The sequence below is a fragment of the Mustela nivalis genome, assembly GCF_964662115.1.
Source record: "Mustela nivalis genome assembly, chromosome: 18".
Classification (NCBI taxonomy): Eukaryota; Metazoa; Chordata; class Mammalia; order Carnivora; family Mustelidae; genus Mustela; species Mustela nivalis.
Genome location: NC_139037.1, coordinates 31,565,685 through 31,584,663, shown reverse-complemented (window position 1 = coordinate 31,584,663; position 18,979 = coordinate 31,565,685).

Sequence of the window (18,979 nt, the reverse complement as noted above, 5' to 3'; positions counted from 1 at the left end):
TTCCGTATACTGATCTGAGGCCGTTTAGATAGCATGTCAAAACAGATTAGCCATCTTATCCTGCCACAAAATTAAGGGAAAGAACTTTGTACAACTTTGCCCAACAAATGCACATGTGCTTGTAAACAAAGAAGGTATAGAAGGGGCGAAGATTGTCCCTTGTGGAGCGCAGGGTGGGGGGTTGTTGTGAGAACCAAGGCACTGAGAAAAGCTGCAGACTCACTCAGTTAGGGTGCTCCAGTGGGGACCCCAGGGGGGCACTACCTGAGATAGAACAATAGGTAGGAGTCCATTGCCTGGGAGGGGAGGCTGGCCCCAAGCTTGGTTTCATACGCATGTGCCTGGGACATTAAAGTGGATTCTGGCCCTCCTCAGTCAAACTGAACCAGAATTTCTATAGAAATCCATTTGTACGTGTGTATCTTGACAACCTGAGACAGTCACATTCTTTGCAAGGCCTCTTGCCTACTAGCAGCTAACATTGTACGTAAGATTTATTGAATGTTTGCTAGATGCTAAATTTTATATGAACTCTTTTGGCCCCTCCAAGAAACTTAGCATGTAGACATTATTATGAGACTGACATGTAGATACTATTATTAGTTATTGTTATTATTATTTTATCCCATTTTACATATGCAGAAACTGAGGCACACACAGCCAAGTTAGGTAACTGGTTCCAGGTCACAGCTAGTAATCGGCAGAGCAGAAGTTGTGCTTCAGGCTGTCAGAACCCATCACCATAATGGTGAGGCTCCTCTGCTTCTATTTTGTTCTATGCCAGTGAGAAGTGTGGGTGTGTTTATGCATGCACGCACGTGAATAGAAATTTCGGAGTAATAACGTCCCCTTAGAAACCATGTGGCCCGGCCCGAACTGCAGCCATGCTTCCATTCAATCAAGGAAGCAACTAACGGTTTCTTTCTCTGTAAGCTGGGCGCCTCCCATCCCACAGGGCCATGGTAGAGACAGAGGAGAACCCAGGAGCACCCCCAACAGCCCCAGTGGTCGCTCCCAAACCCTTCTCGTCATCATTTCCAACCTCAAAACTCCACCCCACCCCTACCTACCTCCTTTTGTCAGCTGCCGTCCCTCCTCCCCCCGCCCCCGGGGTTCAAAACTGCTTCAGGAGGGTATTGTTTAAGGGAACGAGACCAGGAACAGTTGACTCTACGTTCTTGAGCATCCTTGTGTTTGTCCACTGTCATCCGCCAGCAAAAAAGGAAAATGGCCGTGGAGAAGTGTGCGCATGCGTCGGAAGTACCTGAGCCGAGTGTGTCCGATGTTAGGAGAGCTACTCACAGCTGCCTGTGTTTAAATTACATGGCGCTGGTACTTTTTAGGTCAGAAGCATAAAACCTACTATTGATCTTGAGCAATGCATCCAATTTTGAATGTCTGTTGAAGCCCCAGGCACTTCAATGCCACATAATCAATATCTTTTCATTCTTTCTCCCCCCCCCCCTTTTTTTTCTTTTTGGTAACAAATGTATGAGTTTGTTTATCCATCCTGCAGGCTTGCCTTTTATTCTTCAAGTAGAACACACAGCATGCTAGGGACCCACTGCTCAGACCTCCACTTGCAAGACTGTAGGATCCGAGGCTCAGGTATAGTTGAAATAAACAGCCATTCTGGGGCGCCTGGGTGGCTCAGTCGTTAAGTATCTGCCTTCCGCTCAGGTCGGGATCCCAGGGTCCTGGGATAGAGCCCTGCATTGGGCTACCTGCTGAGAAGAAGCATGTTTCTCCCTCTCTCACTCCCCCTGCTTGTGTTCCCTCTCTCGCTGTGTCTCTCTCCGTCAGATAAATAAATAAAATCTTAAGGGGGAAAAAAAAAGGAGAAGAAAGAAAGAAATAGCCATTCCTAGAGCAGATAGCTTTCCAGGATCTAGGAACAGGATGCCCCTTGGAAGCAACCAAATGACATGGCCTGGGGAGTGGTGTGCAGAGAGATAGAGACAGAGAAATCAATATGGAAAATATGAGGCCATGTTTACCCTGCTATAGACACTAAGATCATACAATATGTGGAATCCTAACATTTAGAGTGAGAAAGGGCCTTGCAAATTATTTGAAGGATGTTATCTTCTGGCTTACAGAGGAAAACACCGTGGTCACAACCCAGAATTCTAGATGTACAGGGTGGTTGAAGCAGCCCCGAGAAGATGAGCTGGACCAGTCTCTGCTAGGGAAAGAGAAAAAGACTTAAGGTTGACCAGATGACCACGGTGGTCTGTAGGAACCCTGAGAACATTCTCTGTGCCTAAAGTCCCAATGCTGAGAAGGTGGGGGTGGAATTCAGGAGTGACTTCTTCTATAGGCTGCAGGATAGAGTTAGCCCTGGAGGATGAGGAGAGTGGAACTGTGAGCCAGGTGAAGGGTGAGGAATGGGAGGTAGAGGTAAGAGGAAAAAGAGACACATTATGCAAAGGCACAGAAGCAAGAGGAAGCAAGGTCCGCTGAGAGAATTGCAGATGGTTCACATTAGCAGCAGGTGGCCGCATGAAAGGGCAAGAGGGACTGCATGAGACATGCCCACGAAGTTCTGAACTCCCTGCTTTGACAGGTTCTGAATCAGGAGAGTGACATGATTGGCGCTGTAGTGCAGCCAGTCTAAGCTGGCAAAAGAGCAGAGGGTGAACTGGAGGGGCAAGGCTGGGTGGGGTCAGGAACCAAAGATGAGGCTATTCCAGTTGGGCAAGTCCAGCAATGACAATGGCCAGAGCAGAAAGGGGCAAAGAAGGGCCTGGGTTTCAGATACTTGCAGGGGAGGCTCCGCAGAACTTGGTGAGAGTCTGTGGGTGAGAGAAATGGTGGGAGGATCATAGTGGGAGGCAGTGACACTTAATCCTGGCATTATGTATAACTAATTAGGACTTACTGCGTGACTTTTGGCAAGTCATTTAACCCCTCTGAGCCTTGGTATCCTCACCTATAATATGAAGATAATATTGTCTACCCCATGAGGCTTTGATGACAGTGAAGTGAAATAATGCATGAAAAGTACATTACACATGCCCTGTACATGGTAAACCTTCAATAAATAGTAGCTGAATTTTATTATATTACCATGGGAGATGTCCAGTGCAATATGCTTTGTCTGAAGGTAGTATCATTCCTAACATAGTCTTGAAACAGATTTCTTGGGTCATAAGCTCTTCTCAAGTAACTCCATAGGCTAACTTAGTGCAGGAGACAAGTCTTAAGCACACATCTAGCTTTCTCCTTCTTCCCAGGTTCCCAGGGGAATAACCAACCATGTATAAAAACAGGAAAACACTTATATAAGCCACTGGGTATTCCAGAAGAGGGATGATTACAGGCCAGAAGATGTGCAGAATTCTGTTAGACACATAGCCAATGGACCAGAGTGAAAGACAAGCCAATTGGACCTATGATTCCCTGAACAGGAAGGAATAGTCTACTAGATAAGAATTTCAAAAAGATCTTTGCAAAACCTCACCAATAGCCCTATGGAGGTGGAGTGGGAGGATAACTGGAGAAGAGAGTGGACTAGCACATCTGGAGCTGGTCAGTGCTGTGAGGAAGTACCCACAGTGCCAAGGGCACAGCAAGAGTGGGGCCCACAGCAGAGGCGTCTGCCCAAAACTGACCACCATGCCAGAACTGGGTCATGGCATGGTCCCCAACCAACTCCTGGCTGCTGAGCTTCATTAGACACTCATTCTTCCTCTTGTCAGCATCTAGCTCTTCTTATCCTAGTCCTGACTTTGATTTTAAACTTGGAATCACTCCTTCTTTCTGAGGCCACCTGGTCTGAGCAGATTTCCGGGATGGAGTTCATAACCGAGGTCTGGTCAAGATAGCACAGAATGGACCACAGTGATTGGTTCCGGAACGGTCACACCCCCTGGGGTAGTCCAACCAGAATGGCTCTAGAAGTTTGGTGGGAGTCCCCAATGAAATACCATTTCACACCACTGGGACGGCTGTAACCAAAAAGATAGGCACTAACCACAACTGGCAAGGATGTGGAGAAATTGAAATGCTCCCACACTGCTGGTGGGGTTGTAAAATGGTGCGGCTGCTTTGGAAAACAGTCTGGCTGTTCCTCCGGAGCTTAAATATAGAGTCACCATACAACCCAGCAATTTCACTCCTAAATATATACCTAAGCGAAATGAAATCAAATGTCTGCACAATGTCCACAGATGTTTAGAGTGGCATTATAATGGCCAAAAGGTGGAAATGAACCAATGTCCACCAACCGATGAATGGATAAACAAAATGTGGTAGTCCATACAACGAAATGTTATTTAGTCGTGAAAAGGAATGCGGTTCCGACACATGCTACCAACACATGGATGAAAGCACATGCTAAATGAAAGAAGCCACTTAGAGTGGACTACACATGATATAACTTCATTCATAGGAAATGACCAGCATGGGCAAATCTCTGTTGATAGAAAGTAGCTAAGTGGTTGCCTAGGTCTGGGTGGCTGGGGGGAATGAGGAATGACTGCTAATGGATATGGGGTTTCTTTTTGAGATGAATGTAAATATTCCAAAATTCACTGCTGATGGTCACACGATTCTGTAAATATACCGGTGCTGTTGAAGTGTATGTTTCAAGTGGGCAGATTGGATAGTATGTGAATTACATCTCAATAAAGCTGTTACCAAAGAAAAGCTTAGTGGGAACCAAGTCAAAGGCCCAACGTGTAACAGGAATTGACCTGCAAACATGTACATTGTTCACTCTCCAAGGGACCAGCGCCTTGGCAGCCACTTGACGACTCAGAAATTCCAAGGGCTACTCTGGGAACTAGAGAATGAAGGTGACTTGGCTGAAGGCAAATCCAAGGCATATAAAGACAACTGTATTCTCAAGAAACATGGTTTATGCTCTCAATCCAGCTTTGCTTGAAACCAGGATGGCCCTTTGATTTCTGTTCCTCACTTAACCCAGTCTCAGTTGGATTTTATGTCACTTGCAATAGAAAGACCCGGATGCAAATATCAAACACACAATAAAGGGACTCTTGAGCAAAGAGCATGAGCTTCCAGCCCCAGCTCCCTCCAGCTCTGACTCCCTTACCTTAACCATATCTAGCTCCCTCTCCCTTCAGCTTCGGGACATTTCAATCAGCAAAATAAAACTCCATTGTGTTTAATCTACCCCATTTTCCTATCATCCCGACCTGAATAACTCAGACAGGGACCCAAACAATCTCCAGCAGAACTCCTTGTGACACAGAGAAGCAAACAAAGGAAAAAAAAAAAAAAAATCACAGAACACAGGAGAAGACAACCCTTCAGCAAAAAGGGGACGATAGGTGCCTTCCAAGAGAGTTGAGTTATTGCAAGAAAGGAGAAAAAATTTCTTAGATTGTTAATTCAGTTTGCCAGAAGGAATCAAGAACAAACTGTGGTTTCCATTTCTAGGTAGCACTTCGGGTTTATCTGTTTAATTCCCAAAGCTTTATTATGGTCAAATATTAAAAGAAAAGAAGGAGGGAAGGAAGAAGGGAGAAAGGAAGGAAGATCATGTTTGAGGATAGGTCATGATGGAATTAGAATCTTGGATGATTTTTATTTTTTTTTAAAGATATGATGGAGGGGCACCTGGGTGGCTCAGTTGGTGAAGCATCTGCTTTCAGCTTAGGTCATGATCCCAGGGTCCTGGGATCCAGTCCCACGTTGGGCTCTCTGCTCAATGGGGAGTCTTCTTGTCCCTCTCCCTCTCCTTCTGCCCCTGCTCATGCTTACTTTAAATTACTTTAAAAAGTAATTACTTTATTTTACTTTAAAAGCCTGGGTGGCTCAGTTGCTAAGTGTCTGCATTCAGCTGAGGTTATGATCCCAGGGTCCTGGGATCGAGCCCCTCACTGGGGTCCCTGCTTGGCGAGAAGTCTGCTTCTCCCTCTCCCACTTGCCCTGCTTGTGTTCCCTCTCTTGCTGGTTTCTCTCTGTCAAATAAATAAAATCTTAAAAAAAAAATCAATCAATCATCAATCAATCAATAAAATAAAAATCACTTTAAAAAGAAAAGATATGATGGAGAAGGGGGTGGTGGAAGTAACGAATTAGGAAGCCTGCAGTCCAGTGGGTGGGGAGTGTCCAGTCAGAAGAGGAGGCGATTCCCCAAGAGTCTCAAAAACCCCTGACACTTGGAGTCATGGAGTTTAAGGTGGCCCACAGAGCAGTTGGTATGCAACACATTGAAGGACTTGGGAAAATAGGAAATAGCCAGCGGTACCATTGGCCCCTGGCCTTCACAGGGCATGAATGGCATGTGAAGCAAGGAACAGGTAGGTGTTGGTGAAGGGACTCACCATGAGAACAGTTATGACAGTGAGGGAAGGGACCCAGTGCCCTGATTTAGGGCTGTTGTTATAGTCACAGCCAAATAGTGCGAGGGGCAGCAGTAAACGTCCCTGTCTCATGATAGCACGCGGAGCTATTACATGAAAGATGCAGGTGAGTATAACCAGGGAAAGGATGAAGTGGTGGAGAGAGCACATCTCAGCCCCTCAGAGGGCTTCAGAGGCTGCAGTCCCATATCTGCACTAGCAAGCAGGCGAGTCGACCTCTGGGCTGCTTGTTGACCTTCCCCACGAGTTCACTTCCTGCTCCTCGCAGGCAACTGAACTCCCAAACTAAGAAATAAAACTGTAGGAAGGACAAAGACGTTCTTTTCATCCTCTGTGAGTAACATATTGAAATAAGGATGCTACCGGAATCTCAATTTCCAATTGTGGGTCAACAGTTTTCGCTCTGCAAGGATATACGATACAATTTAACAAAGTTCCTGTAATTTAAAAAATGGGGCTTATTCTGAGACATCGAAGGAAATATACCAAGAAGTAAGAAAAAAAAATCTCTAATTTGAGTATTTCCCCATAAGCTTAGATTTTGCTTCTTTTAATGGAAAACCCTGAAATTCAGAAAGATAGCTCCCCAGTGAAAAAGAACCCTGGAAATTTGCTAATGCCATTAAGGCAATGAAGAGCAGATTTAATAGAGCAGAAAACTGTATCGGTGAGTTAACGAATGAGCTCAAGGAACTCTCCCAGAAATCAGTAAAAGAGAAAACAAATGGAGATAATGAGAAAAGAGGGAAAGAGGAAAAGAAAGGGGTTGTGGGGGAGAAACTAGACGCCGGGGATCAAATATCCATATAGGAGAGATTTGAAATGGTGACCACAAATGAGGGTGAAAAACATTCAGTGAGGATTTGATAGAGAATTCCTCTGAGCTGAAGAAAGACTTGCACCTTGAGGATCTAAAGGCAAAGTACATCCTGTGGGCCTTCCAAACAGTATTGTAAATAAAGTTTTATTTGAACACAACCATACTTGTTCATTAGTATATTCTCCATGGCTGCATCTGGGTTACAACAACAGAATGGCATAATTGAGGCCAACCTGGGACACACAAAGCCACATGGACCTCTAAGAAAAGGTTTGCCGACCCTGTAAGAATTCTTTGAGACACATGTGGGTAAAATATTTGAATTTTAAGTATACATTTTTTTTTTTTACTCCTATAAGGATTTAGTCCTCTGGGAAAGAAAATCCCAAATTCTCTCTCAAAAGAAAGGAAGGAAGGAAGGAAGGAAGGAAGGCAGGCAGAAAGGAAAAGAAAAGGGGAGGAAGAAATTGCATTAGGCCAAGCTTCTCAGCAAATTCTAGGATAAAATGTTTCAAAATGGAAAGACTTCTGGAAGAATGAGACTAGGAACTGAGGATTGTATATGCAGCCAAGCTGTCATTCTTGTATTTGGAAATCTTACGTGGAAGGACTCAGAATATATGCCATGGCTATTACTTTCTTGAAAAAAAAAAAAAGAAGATCAAAGAAATATCCCAGGTGGCTAAAAAATGAAGCAAAATAAGTAATTCAGATCGAAGGAAAAGCAGTATAAAGAAAGATTGCCAAGCAGAGAATCAAAAAACTTAAAGCTAATTTCTTAATAATTGCAGTTAACATGATTATAAAACAATGTAAGTGTCAAAAAATAATTCTGGAAAGAGATGACACACAATGTAAAAATATATTAATTATAATATTCTTATTCTAAAAGCCAGATGGGGCTGGAAAAGGAATTGATGGTAATACTGGTAATTATAGCTTCCATTTTTAGAAGTTACTGTGTATGAAGCACAAAAAAATAATGCTGATATAAATATTGTTTTTCATAAATCTTTGGACACATCTCTAATACTAATTCCTTAACATAAATTCTTAGAAGGTAAAATGCTGGGTCTGAGTATTTTTAAATCTTTCAACACAATGGAAGTTTGAATCTCACCAGATATATAGAAGTATTCCTTTCTCTCCGCCCTTGCCGACACTGGTGATTATCATTCCGCAAGCAATAATAGTGAAAATAATGTATCAGAAGTACAGAAGTTTGAAAAATTTTGTACAAATTAGAGCAAATTGAAGGTTATTTGCTCTAATTCTATAATTTTCACTGGTGCAATTCTCAAATGGGAGAGACCTCCACTCTTTATTTAGATGCTTTTCATTTTTTCCTGAAAAATATGCAGTAGGTGGCATTTTTTTTTTTCATGGCATTTAAATGACACATTGAGGGAGATGAAAAATTCCTTATTTGGAGATAACATTTATGACCAACAACTGGGGACTGGCATGTTCCTGAGATGGAATTTTCTACATCTTCTAAAAGTCGTATTTATAAAGGATATTGGAGGAATAAGAGACTTCTCACAATATAATATCAAGTGAAAAAAGAGTTTATATGATGTTCCTAATTCTGAGATTAAAAAAATATGTATTCTTGGGGCACCTGGCTGGCTCAGTGGAAGGAGCATGCAGCTCTTTATCTTGGAGCCATGAGTTCGAGCCCCAGTTTGGTGTAGAGATTACTTAAATAAACTTAAGGAAAAAAATATATATATTATGTGTGAACAGTAAGAAGGATATATCTCAGGGTTCTCACTAAGAGATGGGAATCCAGAAGATGAACTGTCTTCTTTATGCTTTTCTTTGTTTTCTAAGACAACTTAGAACTATTTTGATACACAGGGAAAAAATATACCTCTTTCTTTTTTTTAAGATTTTATTTATTTATTTGACAGACAGAAATCATAGGTAGGCAGAGAGGCAGGTAAAAAGAGAGACAGAAGCAGTCTCCCTGCTGAGTGGAGAGCCCGATGTGGGGATTGATCCCAAGACCCTGGGACCATGACCAGAGCTGAAAGCAGAGGCTTTAACCCACTGAGCCACCCAGGTGCCCCGGAAAAAAGATACCTCTTAAGGCAAGCTGGATGCTTAAGGTAATTTTTATGTTTCCTTAGTAACTAGGACAGTATCTAGTTCACAGTGCATATTTTGTCAATGTTTGTTGAATGAGTGAGTGAATAAGAGATGGTGTGTTTTTTACAAAAAATAACAGGTGCTGGCAACGACGTGGAGAGAAAGGAACATTCTTGCATTATTGGTGGGAATGCAAATTGGTGCAGCCACACTGGGAAACAGTATGGAGGTTCCTCAAAAAATTAAAAATAGAACTAGCCTATGATCCAGCAATCACACTACTGGGTATTTACCCAAAGAAAATGAAGACACTAATTCAAAAAGATATATGCATGCCTCTGTTTACTGCAGCATTATTTACAAGAGCCAAGATACAAAAGCAACCCAAGTGTCCACTGATTGATGAATGGATAAAGAAGACGTGAAATATATCTACAATGGAATATTACTCAGCCATCAAAAAGAAGGTGGTTTTGCCATATATAACAGCATAGACGGGTCTAGAGGGTATAATGCTAACTGAAAAAAGTCAGTCAGAGAAATATGAATGCCCTGTGATTTCACTCATATGTGGAATTTAAGAAACACTTCAAATGAACAAAGAAAAACAGAGAAAACAAACAAACAAAAAAACAGACTCTTCTATACAGAACGACCTCGGGGTTACCAGAGGGAGGTGGGTAGGGGAATCACTGAAATAGGTGATAGGGATAAGGAGTGCACTTATCAATGAGCATTGAATAGCATGTACAATTGTTGAATCACTCTATTATATATGCGAGACTAATACGACACTGTAGGTTAATTATGCTGGAATTTAAAAGCAAATAAATAAATATATATTTTTAAATGATATGCATTTTACCCAAGCAAAATGGACTTTTTTTGGGGGGGGGCATTTTTTGCTGGCCTGGTTTCTGCAGGTCTGGGACCCCAACCCATAGCTGCTTGCTTCCTGATTCCAGCTGCTTACCTTACCTTAACCCCTACCCATCTTACCCTGCTGCTCCAAGCTCCGGAGAGGCTGCCCAGACTCCCTCTGGTCTGTCCCACTGGGGGGTTCCCCAGCAAACTGCTGCATCGGTTAGTCCAGACTCCAGATCTCCCTCCCTGGGACCCATCCTCTTAGCTTTGGCTTTGCCAACTCGTCCTTTTGGGGTAGGAACCCTGCCCCACCCCGGAGGGAAACTTTTTGCCCAAGCTCGCGACACCCTGGGCAACCGGTCCAGGCAATCAACAAGGCTAATACCATCTTGTTAAGACCAGCATTATTCCCAGGGGACTGGCTCCGTTGAAGGGAACTGAAATTTGCAAAAATCACAAACGGAGTCATAGGCTGGATGGGTCCTTACAAGCAAGACTGAGATCCACTCCCTGCATATCGGGTGAGGTCATGGCTGGTTTGAATCTGATTTTTTAGGACTTCAGTATTTTTAAATTTACCCCCGATTCCATGGGCGTCTGAGTGAGGAAGAAACAGCTGGACATTTTTCTCTGGTTGAAGGAGACTTAGCAGGTTGGTATAACACATTTGCCCTATCAAAAATAACCTAGATTACATAACGGTAACCTCTCCCCAGAACAAATATGCATTTGAGAGGCAGTGAAACATACATAATTATAGATGTAAAACACTAAAAATAGGCTCTGTGCCCCACACAGGCAGCCGAGAGCACGGCACTCAGGCACAATGCTGCCACGTACGGCAATATTAATGGGAGTTGTGGCACCAGCCCAGGCGGCTAGATGAGGCAACGCAGTTATCGCGGACGCGAAAAGAGAGATTTTAAATGCTCGTGTGCAAAGAAGGTTGCTGCTCACCTGAGCCTGTCGAAGCTCTTCCACCTGATTGTGGTCTTTCCCCGGGGAGGGGGAAGAAGTCATCAACCAGGAATGATTATTCCATTGTGTTCCTTTATTTTATTCTCAGAACCTATCAGTGTGGATAATAATGATATTAGCAGCTCGGGTTCGAAAGCACAGGCTGTATTTTCCGAAGGGCTCTCACCTCTACTGTTACTCAATTCAGCCAGTTTGGGGGACCATTTTGGGTAGCCTTTGCTACATGAACAACCCCATCCCTCCCCAAACTTGATGACTTAAAGCTGCAATGACTTATTGTTTCACACATATCTTGATGTTGGCCTGGCAGTTCTTCTCACTTGTTTCAACTGGAAGGTCAGTGGTACTGGAAGCCTCCAGGGTAGGTTTGTTCACAGGATGAGGAGCTGTGTAGGAACATTTCGCGGCACTCTGGTGGCCCTCTGTGGGGCCTCCCATCCTGCTGGAGGCTAGAGCAGCTTTCTGACCTGGTAGTCTCAGGGCAGAGTCCCACGAAGGCCAAGGCAGAAGCTGTAGTGCCCCTTAAGGTCTAGCTTCCAAAGTCTGTGATGTCACTTCTGCTACATTCTACTGGTCAAGGCCAGTGGCAAGGCCAGTCCACTTTCAGAAATGGGGAGATGGATTCTGGCTCCACAGAAGGAGCAACAATGTGTTAGGGTCATACCTACCTCGAGGATTAAGAAAAATCTCAAACAACATAATCTTATAAGGAGCTAGAAAAAGAACAACAGACAAAATCCAAAGCCAGCAGAAGGAAGGAATTAATAAAGACTAGAGCATAAATAAATGATATAGAAACTTAAAAAAAAAATTGAACAGAGCAATGAAACCAGAAGCCAGTTCTTTGAAAACATCAACAGAATTGATCAACCTCTAGCTAGACTCATCAAGAAAAAGAAAGAGAAAGGCCTTAAATAAACAAAATCACAAACGAGAGAGGAGGAATAACAATGAATCCTACAGAAATACGAACAACTGTGAGACAATATTATGGAAAATTATATGCCAACAAATGGACAACCTAGAAGAACAGATAAATTCTTAGAAACATACAAACTGCCAAAACCGAAGAAGGAAGAAAGAGTAAATTTGAACAGACTGATAACCAGCAAAGAAATGGAATCAGTAGTCAAAATCTCAAAAAAACCACAAAAGTCCAGGACCAGATGGCTTCACAGGGGAATTCCAACAAACATTTAAAGAAGAAGTTATTATCTATTCTCCTTAAACTATTCAAAAAAAAAAAAAAAAAAAAAGGAAAAGAAAAGGAAGGAAAACTTCCAACTCATTCTATGAAGCCAGCATTATTCCAATGCAAAGCCAGATAAAGATACCAACAATAAAAATAACTATAGGCCAAAATCTTTGGTGAGCATAGATGCAAAAATCCTAAACAAAATACTGCAAATGGAACCCAATAGTATATTAAAATAATCACTCACGCCTTACCATAATAAAGGTCTTTTATGAAAAACCACAGCCAACTTCACACTCAATGGAGGAAAACTGAGAGATTCTCCCCTAATGTTAGGAACAAGACAAGGATGTCCACTCTCATCATTTTTATTTAACGTAGTACCAAAGTCCTACCTCCAGTGATTGGACAATAAAAAGAAATAAAAGGCATCCAAAATGATAAGGAAGAAGTAAAACTTTCATTATTTGCGGGTGACATGATACTATATATAGAAAACCCCAAAGATTCCACCAAAAGTCTACTAGAACAGATGAATCAATTCAGTACAGTCTCAGGGTGCAAAATCAATATACAGAAATCTGTGGCATTTTTATATACTGATAACAAGACATCAGGAAGGAAATTAAGAAAGCAATCCCATTTATAATTGCATCAAAAATAATAATATACGTAGGAATAAACTTAACTAAAGAGGTGAGAGATCTGTTCCCTGAAATCTATAAAACACTGATGAAAGAGAGTGAAGATGACACAAAGAAATGACAGAAAGACATTCCATGCTCATAGATTGGAAGAACAAATATTGTTAAAATGTTTATACCACCCAAAGCAGTCTACATGTTCAATGTAATCACCTTCCAAATACCAACAACATCTTTCACAGAACTGGAACAAAAAATCCTAAAAAATCATTTAGGGCACCACAAATAGCCAAAGCAATCTTAAGAGAGAAAAGCAAAGCTGGAGGCATCACAATTCTGGACTTCAAGCTCTATTACAAAGCTGGAGTGATCAAGACAGTATGGTACTGACACAAAAACAGACACATAGGTCAATGGAACAGAATAGAAACCCAGAAATGGACCCACAACCTATGATCAACTCATCTTCAACAAATGAAGAATGAATATTGTTGAGAAAGACAGTCTTTTCAACAAATGGTATTGGGAAAACTGGACAGCCACATGCAAAGAATGAAACTGGACCACATTCTTATACCATACACCAAAATAAACTGAAAATGGATTAAAGACCTAAATGTGAGACCTGAAACCATAAAAATCTTAGAAGAGAACACAGAGAGTAACTTTTCTGAAGTTGACCGTAGTAACATTTTTCTAGATATGTCTCCTCGGGCAAGGGAAATAAAAGGGAAAATAAACTATAGGGAAGACATGAAAATGAAAAGCTTCTGCACAGCAAAGGAAACCATCAACAAAACTAAAAGGCAACCTATGGAATGAGAGAAGACATTTGCAAATGCTGTATCTGCTAAAGGGTTAGTATCCAAAGTATATAAAGAATTGATACAAATCAACACCCCAAAAACGAACAATCCAATTTAAAAATGGGCCTAGACAAAAACAGACATTTCTAAAAAGAAGACATCCAGATGGCCAACAGATCCAAGAAAAGATGCTCAACATCACTCATCATCAGGGAAATGCAGATCAAAACTATAATGATATATCCCCTCACGCTTGTCAGAATGGCTAAAATCAGAAAAATAAGGAACAGCAAGTGTTGGTAAGGATGTGGATGGAAAGGAACCCTCTTTCTCTGTTGGTGGAAATGCAAACTGGTGCAGCCACTCTGGAAAACAGTGTGGAGTTTCCTTTAAAAGTTAAAAATAGAACTACCCTATGATCCAGAAATCACACTACTGGATGTCTACCACCCAAATACAAAAACACTAATTCAAAGGGATCCATGTACCCCTGTGTTTACAGAGCATTATCAACATTAGCTACATTATGGAGGCAGCCCAAGGGTCCATCAACTGACGAGCAGATAAAGAAGATGTGGTATATATACACAATGGAATATTACTCAGCCATCAAAAAGAATGAAATCTTGCCATTTGCATTGACATGGATGGAGCTAGGGAGAATAATGCTAAGTGAAGATAGTCAGAGAAAGACAAATACCATATGATTTCACTCATGTGTAGAATTTAAGCAATAACACAAATAAATGGGGTGAGGGGTAGGGACAGAGAGAGAGAGAGGAGCCAAGAAACAGACTCTTACTCTAGAGAACAAACTGATGGTTACCAGAAGGGATGTGGGTGAGGAATGGGGGAAACAGGTGATGGGGATGAAGGAGGGCACTTGTTGTGATGAGCCCTGGGTCATATATGACAGGGTTGCGTCACTGTACCGTACACCGGAAACGGATACAGCCCTCTATGTTAACTATACTAGAATTAAAATAAAAACTTAATGAAAAAATGCTGTGGCCATGTTTAATCTGAGGCAAAGGAGTGGTGTTATTTACTGAGATCATCTCAGCTAATTCTCACAAGAATCTTAAAAGGGAAGGATCACAGCACATCCGTTGTAGAAACAGAAACTGAGAATCAGAGAGGTTCAGTGAATTTCCCCAAGCCACACAGCTAGAGAGTCGACATCAAAACCCATTTCCTTCCCTGACACTGCAACATTTTATCTCACTGAACTTGATTTCTGCTCTGTCATTGAGGAGATTAGAGAAAAGACCGAGAACCCTAAAGAAAACCTCCAGAGAGCTTCTGTGTGGATCATTATTTCTCACCCTGTCTTTCACCCGATTCTGACCAGCCTATTGGTCTGTGCCTCCACCAGGCCATGTCCCAGAGCCGTGCGGGCTCAGGGCAGGAAAAGTCTCTCCAGGCAGGTAAGCCTTCTGTCCAGTGCCATAGTGATCCTGCCTGTTGCCACAAAGATCAAGGAAATGGTTCTCTTGCCTTTTGCGAATAGTTACGGACATTGAGAGCAGATAGGAATCATGGAGAGGCTGAGGAGGACTGAGATAGGGGGTCTTGTGCCCCCAAATTACCTACTCTCCGACAGACCCTTCCTCCCGCACCATCAAAGCGTGTGCCACTGAATCTTTCTTAGAAACAGAGTGTCCTACAGGTCACGAATTGCCAAGATAGAGATTTGCCTGATCAGTGAATCGGAGTGTGATTTGTTTCTGGTTTCCTATAAATGATGAGTGGTCGAAGACTTTTTTTTTTTTTTTTTTTTTCCGAAGACTCTTGATAGTGAGTTTAAGCCCCACGTTGGGCATAGAGTCCAGTTAAAATTTTTGTTTTAATAGCTAATAATTTTTTTTTAAAGATTTTATTCATCTATTTGACAGAGAGACCACAAGTAGGCAGAGAGGCAGGCAGAGAGAGAGAGAGGAAGAAGCAGAGAGCCTGACGCGGGGTTCGATCCCAGGACCCTGGGATCATGACCTGAGCCGAAGGCAGAGGCTCAACCCACCGAGCCACCCAGGCGCCCCATAGCTAATAATTTTTTAAAAAGTCATCTCCTCTCCCTTAATACTGCCAGGGTTGGGAATTCGTCAACTGCATAATCCTACTGGAAAGAGAAGCAGGTCCTTTTCCCTTCCCAGGACCCAACCCTGGACATTCTGCCCCAAGTCTCGGACACCCTGGAGGGGCCCAGCCTGGCACACAGTGGGGTGCCGTGGGGGAGGGGTGGGTAATCTAATCTTGCTTGCTCCGAAATCTGACCTGGTCACTTTTTCTCTCTGCTCCTCAATTCACTCACCTGTATAATGGGGACAATAAATCCAGTCCTGTCACTTCCCAAGCATGCCGGGAGGATAAACGGGACCGTGGATGTGAAGCGGTTCATGAATCCAAGAGTGTTGCCCAGGTATGAGAACTTAGAACTCTCATGATGAGCTCTGACCAGAAAAAATGAACCCTTGCCAGCCCAGCTTCCTAGTCCTGGCAGCAAACCCAGGAGGTGGCCGCCAATACCACTGTGGCCAAACCAAAGTTCTCATCTGGACCCTTATGGGCCTTATGGCCTTGTCCACACCTGTGCGTGGGGCAGACATGACACCCTCTCCCCTACCTCCAGGAGCATTCCAGTCTTCCCCAGTCTGGCCCATAGATCGGCTCTTCCGCACCCTCTGTTGGAGGGGCAGAGTGATAACTCAAGAATCTGCCCTTTGGTGTCCACCAGGAGGGAAAAAAAGTGCCAGGTGACACTTCCTTTTACCAAGTCTTCATTTTCGATTTTAATTGTTGCATAGAATTTGGCTTTCAAATGATTAATAAGTTTGAATCCATATGACAAGTTATAGATGAACAGTTGCGGGTCCCACGGGCAAGAACACAAGAAGCTTCATTGTCGTCCATCCATCAGACCTCTAATAAGAACGTCCGGACTTCGGTGCTTTGCCTTCTGACTTGGAACAATAGGGCCACTTGGTTGGACTCTGTGTGGCCTAACCCCACCTCCGAAAGGGAGTACGTTCACCTGCAAGGAAAACTATGACCCTGGCTTTACAATGGCCCACTGAGCCAAGAAAAGGAAATCCCAAGTACGATCGTCTGGGCAATGACCCGGCTGGGCAGTCCTTGGCTGAAACGGGCACCTGGGAGACTCGGGTTTTCCCCACGCCTCAAGAAAAACATCCAAATGATGCTCTTGCAAGTTATACGCCTGCAATTATTCCAAAAACAACACCCTGAAATAGATGAGCCAATGGGTCAGGAAACGATTTCCCTCGGAGGGTAATGTCTTCTGCAACACGCCAGCCTGGGGAGTGATTTACGGGCCGGCCTTGCAGGTCTGACGGGCTGTCCTCCCCGAGCTCGTCTGGGCCTCACTGTCTCCCGCCAGCCTGAGGCCGGGTCTGCCTGGGCCGCCGGCTTCCTGCAGACTGTGGGCTCTTTGACACAGCAGCTGGGCTGGCTTTCGCTCTGCCCCGTCAGTGCACCTTATGTGTCTCCAAGGCTCACTCAGCTCCTTCCTCTCGGCTCCAGACGCTTTTTCCAACTCACTCAGCATTTCCACTCGCCACTGGGGTTCAGGCCCGGCCAGCAGCCGCCTGACCTCTGGTGAACTCTCCTCCATACTGGCTCCTTCGAAAGCCTCCTGCTTCTTTCTCCTTGGCCTCCTGGGTGAGCTCATTGGACTCGGGAGCCAAAGGGAGGCGAGATGGGCCCAGCATCTGCCAGGGAGCGCTCGGGAGGGGCGGCAAAGCACTTTCCTTCCTTCTGTGAAGATTTACTCTTGCACCAGGCTCTGCGCTAGGGGCCGAGGAGGCGACCCTGGCTGAGGCAAGGGCTCTTCGAGAGGGGCAAAAGGTCAAAGGTCACACAAAACAGAGCGATAAGGAGAGAAGGTAGAGGTTGTGGAGGAGGGCTCCCACCTGCCTGTGTGGTGGGGGTCCCCTGCGGGCAGCCTCAGCCCAGGGGTGTGTGTGGCTCCAGGAGCAGACAGTGCTTTTGGCAAAGGAGGGTGTCCCCCTCCCCCAGATGGACACAGCCCCATGTAGTGCGTGTGGCTTGGCAGGCAGAGCCAGGCCGACATATCCCTTCGGCCAGGCATCGCCCCATTAGCTGCTGGCACATGTCTGTGGAGAGGCCCTAGAGATACTTCTGGAAAAAACAATTCAAGGAGACCCTTAAAGAGCACTGTGATAGGCTGAGTGGTGTCTCCCCTAAATTCCTGTGAAAGCCCCGTCCCCTGGTTCCTCAGGAGGTGACCTTATTGGGAGGTAGACCCTCTAAAGAGGTGAGAAAGTAAAAATGAGGTTTGAGGGAGGGCCATAATTGAACTTGACTGGGGTCCTTATGGGAGGAGGGAGTCTGGACACCTGGAGAGACACCGGAGGATGCAGAGACCCACAGAGGACGCAGCGAGAAGGCAGCCGTCTACAAGTCAAGGGTGGAGGCCCCACGAGAACCCAAGCCTGCTGACCCCTGATCTCGGCTTCCAGCCTCCAGAGCTGGGAGAAAATACACGTCGATAGTGTGAGCTACCCAGTCTGGGGTATGTTGGAGGGAGCCATCCAGCCTCCCGGCAAATGGGGAGGCCCCGAGGCAGGGAAGTATTGGGGGGGTTTAAAGACCAGAAAGTCTGCCAGTGGGGTTGGATCTGGGCGAAGCAGGGGGACAGGTAGGACCTGACGTAGTGGGGGAGGCGGCGACCTCGTAAGGGGCCCTGTGGGCCGCAGTGCCTGGGTGCCGCTTAGGAGGAAGCCCCGGGTCTGGGGAGGCTGAGGCGGTCTTCCTGAGCAGAGACTGGGGAGGGAGGGTGAGGCCCATGGGTGGGAGGCCACAACTCTTGGGCCTCAGCCTGGCACTGCGATTTACTTGGGGACACATGCTTCATTTTACAGATCACACACCGCCCCCCGCAACCCTGGACATCTTTTTGCACGCAGAATTTCTTTTCCTTCCTCTTAAGGATTCCTTCCTTGGAAGAAGTCCCGGGTGGGGAGATAATAAGGGCATGAGTCTTTCCTCTGGGCCATTTGTTTTCTCCATCTTCCAGAAGCAATTTGACCACATCACTCTCTCCCTGGAATGTCACTCTCTCTCCACAGCCCCTCAGCGGATGAAAAGACTGAGGAAAGAAGTATAAAAGTGGAGCACAAACCAGGAGCTCAGAACGTCGGTTCCGAATTGTCACCTCATTGTGGGAGTCCTCTGGGCCCGGTTCACACACACTCCTGAACGGGAAG